Consider the following 7,095-nt stretch of genomic DNA (forward strand, 5'->3'; position numbering starts at 1 on the left):
CAAACCATTTTAGTTTCACAGCTTTTGAACTGCAAAATGTTTTAAAGGGTTGAACTCATCTGGCTTGTTACCACTTCTTCTTATCTCCTTTAATATACAGTGATATTTGAAATAAAAGCAAATGTACAGAAGTTGTCTGCCACTAAACTGAGCATCAAGAAAAAGATCATAGTATTCACCTGGAAAACTGTATTTTGAGATTAAAATTATTTTACATAGAAACAAACCACAGTTTTGAGTTAAATACTACAATCAAGGACTCTCCAGCTTCTTAAAGTGGTCACTGGTATAAAGCCAAGAGGTTTGGTTTTGGTTTGTTTGTTTTGCTTTTTCTTCTAGAAGGATTATTATAGGATCATCAACCTCAAATTTGGCAGCATCTAAGGAGTGATCATATTTTGGGTGAAGAGAAATTAACATGAGCAAATGGAAGAAACTTTATTACAAGTGATCCTTAAAAAAAAAAAAAAAGAAAAGAAAAGAAAGAGAATCAGAACTTAAGGAATCCGGGATTTCTTAAGTTCATTCCCTATTTCAGGATCAGCATTCAGAGAAGCACAGTTTTTCAGACTGTTATAGCCAACATATGCAGGATTTTTCAACACAAGTGTGCATAATACCTTCTAAAAAGGCTAAGAATGCAGTAACATTAAACGGAAATTTATCCTGAACACAGAAAAATGTATTTTTACTCTTAATCGCTTAGCAGCACATTATTTCTAATTAGCCTTTTTAATAAAAATCCTCAAGTGGCAGTAAAAACTACAGACTGCTTTAATTTATGCTGTAGGTTCAGGACTGGCCCTGAAGAACAGTCAACTTCACCATTAGCTCTTAATACCTGTTGGACTTGTATAGAAGAAGGAAGAAGAGATTGTTAAACTCAATATCCTGCCAAGTAATTGCTTAGGATAATTCAAGAACAGTCCGAGTGACAAAAATAATAATCAGATATGCAAACAAAGCTCTGACAGATAATACATTTGTCTTGAAGATTTGATAAATCAGTGGAGGATCCAACTTCCCTAGCCACTCTTTTCATTAATTAGGAAAGAGTTAATTATAACTTTCTCTCAGGTTCTTAAATGAGAAATGAAGAACACACCACTACCTCAAAACCTACTTTCATTTTGAAATAAATCATTATACCACCAGATATTTGACCACCCAAAAAAACCTCCCCAAAGTGAGATTTCTCAAAGATCCATTACATATGCATAGGTGTGATGGTAATGAAACTAAGAAATGAAATGCATGCCCAGTGTTATATAATTTATCCACCACATACTTTTAGGCTGTGTCTAAAAGAAAACCTCACCAGAGTAACTGTTACAAAATAACAGTTCTGTGCATCGCTTCTAAGTAGTAGTGACTTTATTACAAACAATTATTTCTGAAAGAGTAATTATTACACAGCAAAAAACACTTTTATTCTGAGTGTTGACAGAAGAGAGTTATTTAGGAGCAACATTCCAGAAAAAATTACACTATAACACTGATCAATATCTTCCCATACTTAAACCTCATAGCTATCTAGGTACTTCCTATTCAATTTCTACATGGATCTTTAAGTAGCTCAATGTCGTGTATTCTTTTATTGTGTTTTGCCTCTGAGGTTAATACTGCAAGAAAAGTAAATATAAATGTAAAAGATTTAAATCAACTGATTAAAAAGTAGAATTGGAACAATGGGGCATAAACAGAAAGGTGATGAATGCTCTAACACTTCAGAAACAAACATAGTATCTCAATTTTATAGTGAAAGAAATGAAATATTAACAATGTACCTACCTTCCTTTCACAGGAAAAATCTCCTTATTCCCATTTACCTTGAAATATGTGAAGAAATCTCCTTCTAATATGTGTGCATATATCTTAGGTTAAGCTCTGCTATATGGCAGCCGTCTTTTAATTTACAATCAGGTCTTGTCTGTATAGGTTATTCATCCACAAAAAGGAAACAGCTCTGCACATTTTCAATTCGGAAGCCTTGCCAAAAAGCCTGCGAGGAACATGGGATTTACCCATCCACGTACACAAAGAAGAACAGACTTTCAACCTTCAGTAAACAAGAGGCACCTAAACTTCTACCAGAGGCTATCTGCCTCTAACACAGTTGACTAAACAGCTTATGAAAAGCCACAGTAGGCAAATCCTTGATTATGTCTAATTGCCCTCTACCCAAAACAGACAGAACTCTCAATTCAGTGCCTTAAAATGCAAGAGGGACTTAACTCCATAAAATATGTAGCTGTTTTTACCATTAGCTTAGCAAATGAGTAATGAACAGAAGTTTCTGGTTTTTAACTTGTATGTGAATAAACTTTACTTATTTGTACAAAGAGGTACTTTGCATCCCTGCTACAGCAAGCACCTTAACAGCTTGCACAAACAGAAGTTAGCCATTTCAGATGCATATATTACCCACACAACTCATGGCATTTACATGTATCACAAAGAAGAATGTTGATCAACTTTCTGCAACCTACTTCATTTTATTTTTGGTCAGTGTTAAGTATCCTTTGGGGTTTTTTTTAAGGACTGCTTTAGTAGTTAGTTAAGCTTACTTTCATAATAAATACTGAGAGACACCTGTAAGACCAAATGAAATTGCAGTTTATCAATTATGCATATTTTTTCCAACTTCAACTATCTAGAATGCAATCGATATACAATGCACGTGGTTAAAATACACTGTACTTCTCACAACTGCAGCATCTGCATTTCCTGCCTGCAACCTTTGCATGTTCTATCACAATTAATACTCCAATATCAATTTTGTTATTTAAGCAAAACAGTATCAAAACAGCACTAAGTGTATTTTCAAACAATCAAACCAAAACATTTCAAAGTTACCTCACTGGTCATGAGAGTACAAGAATGTCTATGTCTGGTCAGACCAACAGACCACTAAACTCAGTATTGCACTTTACCACAGGCAAACAGGCAGCTTTACGGCAGTAGCATAAAAACAGACGAATAAACCTCAGAAAACATTCTCATCCAAATGAACTCATCCAAACACTTTTTGCCACAAGAACATTTTAGCATCTGCAACAGCCCCCCTGCACAAAATTCCACTAATTCCCAAAAAACTATTTTTTTTTTAAATACTTAGTTTTATTTCATGCTTCCTCACTGCTGACTGAGACACACTGATTCTTTCCTTAACAAACTAATGACCATTCTGCAACCCTCGTAACTGCTTTCACTTCCAATCTATCATCAAAACAAATTATTTGCTTGCCAAAAGCAAGGTAAAGCCCATGCTATCAGAAGAATTAATTGCTCCTTCAACTTTAGGAGAGAAACATTACTAACATTATCTTGCCCTTCAAATCTGCAAAAAAGAAAAACAAGCTACATATAGCCAAATATTTCAGGAATTGATTCTTGCTACACTTTGTTAATGCTGAAGCTTTGAAAAATGCTGAAACACTGCACAAGTGTATCCACACTCTGAACATGCTTTCATCTAGTTCATATTAACACATTTACATATGTTTACAATTACATGTGAAGTACCTAATTTAGAAAATCGCTTCAAATCTGAAAGATTCCTAGGAAAATATGTTTGTTTGGGTTTTTTTAAAGAACGTCCTGCAATATCTATGAAGTTCCCAAAGCTCAGAAAATTCCTTTAATGAGCTGTTCTCCACTCCTCAGGAGAAGGAGAAGAAAAAAAAAAAGAGGGGGGGGGGAAGAAGCAACACATGCAAGTAAAATCTTTAATCTGTGGGTTGTGTTCTATTTTTTCTTTAAACACTTATGTAAAGAATACAAAATGTTAGATAACAAAATGCTCCCATAATGTCACTAAATAGATAGGAAAAAGAGCATTTGTAAAATTAGATAAACTAGGAACTTCAGTTGTATGTCACTAAAGCTGTCATTTTATATGATAGAAAATGCCTTAACAACCGTATTAATCTTTATGCACTTGAGTTACTTAAAACGATCCATACTAGTTACACTGAAATTGTATATACTTTGTTCTGAGTATTTACATTTCTTAATTATTCTTCCTATTAATTAAAACACGTGAAAGTAAAATCTACTGTTAATTCTCTCTCAGCACAATCTTGTGTGATTTTGAAATATCAGAGAGTACTCAATCTCGTTTTTATCTAGTTCAGAAAATGTGAAGAAACTGCACAGTTGAGATCTTATTTCAGCCAAGCATTATTAGCCTGTAAGTTCCAAAAGAAAGTGGAAGCCTACAGATTTTCCCCCCAAAGTTCTAAGTTTTCCTGCAATACTCCTTTTGGGCACAATATCTTGCTTGTCTGAGAGTTTCTCTAGTTCACCTCCAAAGTATTTTCCCATTCATGTTTTTGTTTGGGTGGGTGGTTTGTTTTTGGTTTTTTTTTTTTTTTTTTTTAAATGAGACTACAGAGCCACTTACCTCCTAAAGGAAACAGTTATTTCTAAGAAATAAGTAACATCAACCAATATGGGCTTGCTATAACATCTCTGAAGAGTGTGGAAGTCTTAGAAAACATGGACTGAATTTACCTCAGTATAACAGCTACCAACATCAAGGTCATTACAGTGACAGATCAGAGTTACAGTTACAATTACACAACATTGTTACAGTGAAAATCATTCCTTTAGTTCACAGAACAGAGACCAGATCCAGCTTATTACTTCAAGCGATCAACACACTATGCAAAGCCAGACAACCTTCTTTCAACACAGCAGTAGGTAAATGCTAAAAAAGTTACTATAGCCACCAATACTACAAGTGAAAGGAAAAAACTGTACTACGGTTCAATACTGCACTCCTGATATTTGATATTTCTGTACTTGATACCAATTTGCACACACAGTTGTCAAATAATCACGGTGCTTCACTTGTGCACACAGACAGAATAGCCAAGAACCTGAGTAGTTGGAAAGGATAGTGTAAAATTATTAACATTTAAGATTAAAAGTCTGATGTGAAAATAGACTTAAGACTACAAGTACAGGACTTCTCCAGGTCCAAAGGGTTGAGAGTCTGTGTCAGTCACGAAGTAACAAGTATTTTAATCACAAAAATGTGTCACATAGACAGGTAGAAAAATAGAACAAGAAGTTCATTACAAGATCCAAGAAATAAACTTGGGACAGATCATCTCTCCCTGCACCAACACACCATACACAAAGAGCACTCTTAGGAGGGGTGGACAATTCTTCCAGTCGCTTGAACTACACAGGAAACAAAAGCGTGTGAGTGGGGAGATCACTCGGAACACCCATTAATTTCATACTGCAGATAAGGAGGTACCACTCTTTGGAAGAATATAAGTTATAAATTCAGAACAGGTAAATAAAATCACACATATTGCTAAATCATTTGGTTTTCCACATACTTTTAAAAAAGCATTGTTTGCAAAGCAACTGAGTTAACTTAGAACTTGTAATTATCAACACTGTGAAACAATGTGTAGAAAGTTTACTGTCATGCTGAAAGAAGATATTTCCTGCATGAGGAGAGTTTGATCCAAACCATACAACTCTCACACTTCCATATTATTATTATTTTTTTTCCTTTCAACCCAGGAGGCCTCAATCATCAAAAAAACTCATATATAGCATGACACAGATTAATAACATTCTCAGAAGTTTCAATGGACAAAACTGTTATTTGAGATCCAAACTATTAAGGCTTTACTAGTCACAAAATATACTGGGAATTTATAACTTGAGCTGTAGCACAACAAAAACACGCAGGCCTGGTAAACACATCTCTTCCAAAAATATTCTCAACACATTCCTGTATCAGTCTTCACCACTGCACAGGTTGACATTTAAAATCCAAAGGTAATGCCCTCCCCGCCTTCTATCTTAGGCTTCCAAAGTCATAAAAAAAACCCCACCCTCGTGCATACGCACTGTGCAATGACTGTGCTGTCTGTCCCATGACCTGATGCACACATAAGGTACAGTGAATCAACGCACAGATAGCCAGGATCAGAACTACTATGGTACCTTCAGAAACAAGCAACTGAAACAGTATGGCCAAGTCAAACAAACAGCAACTACAAACAAAAGCAGCAGACTTGGCAAGAACACTTCACCATGTCTGGAGGACACACGAGTTCACAGTAGCACTTTTTCAGCCAGATAGAGCTTTCAAAGTCTCTGAACTGAGCTTTACATTAGAGTACAGAATGCGGTACTTCGTTTTAAAGTAACAAGCCTATACATAAAACAAATACTTCAAGATGGTTTTGCTTGCTAATGAATGGCACTAGTGCTATATTACTAAGACACTAGAGAAAACAAGAGAAACTGTCAATTGTTCTCTGGAAAAAACACCCACCAATGTCCACTAAACTGATTTTAAAAACAGCAGTTCCACAAGGCTTAAAATGGTAAGACAGACAGTAATTGAAGGAAACAGTAAAACCTCTTCATTTATTTTCCTTGGTGTTTTTTAAAAAATTCTCAATTATAGTTGTAACAAAAATAGTGCAGACTACACACTTTACAGAGATGAGAAGTCCTGAAAGAATTGCCCAGGCTCGGGTATAGTTTTTGGTTCTGAAATCTGAAAATCAATACCTTGAACACATTGGCTGCTGTTACAGCATGCTATTAAAAACTCTAATCAAAGTGCAATTTGTCAGAATGCTGATTCAAGACCGTAAACATTCACTCAATACAAAAATCATCAAAAATTCTTTGGAAGTTATAAAGTTTGTTAACTGTTATTGTCTACATTTCCGTGCTATAAAAGAATAATGACTCCTCTATGGATATCTCACATTCAGCAGATTTTGCAATCTGTACATAAACTTGTAACAGTCTATGCATGGATTTATTTTCACATACAAAGGTAATCATTAGAGGCATTCCTTCTGTTACTAAAAGCAAATATTAACAGCAAGAGATCAATACTGGAACTACTGCACAACCAACACTTGCTCTCGACTCTGAAGAGTTATTCAATTTTTGTTCCTGAGACGAAGTTCTTACTTTTAAGTATATTAAAACGACCATGCTGCAGACCCATCAACTCCTCACTATTCCTCAGCGGCTGCTTTCCCCATACGAAACCTCCAAAAAAACGAGACAGAGGAAAAGCGCGCACATGCTCCACCTGTCTCC

General features: G+C 35.3%; 1 protein-coding gene across 6 annotated transcripts in view; it reads right to left on the reverse strand.

Moving 5' to 3' along the window:
- The window catches only part of STRN3 (striatin 3), a 64,897-nt gene that overhangs the window by 56,522 nt on the left and 1,280 nt on the right, over nt 1-7,095 (reverse strand). The window lies entirely within an intron of this gene.

The sequence above is a fragment of the Patagioenas fasciata genome, chromosome 5, assembly GCF_037038585.1.
Source record: "Patagioenas fasciata isolate bPatFas1 chromosome 5, bPatFas1.hap1, whole genome shotgun sequence".
In the NCBI taxonomy this organism is placed as follows: Eukaryota; Metazoa; Chordata; class Aves; order Columbiformes; family Columbidae; genus Patagioenas; species Patagioenas fasciata.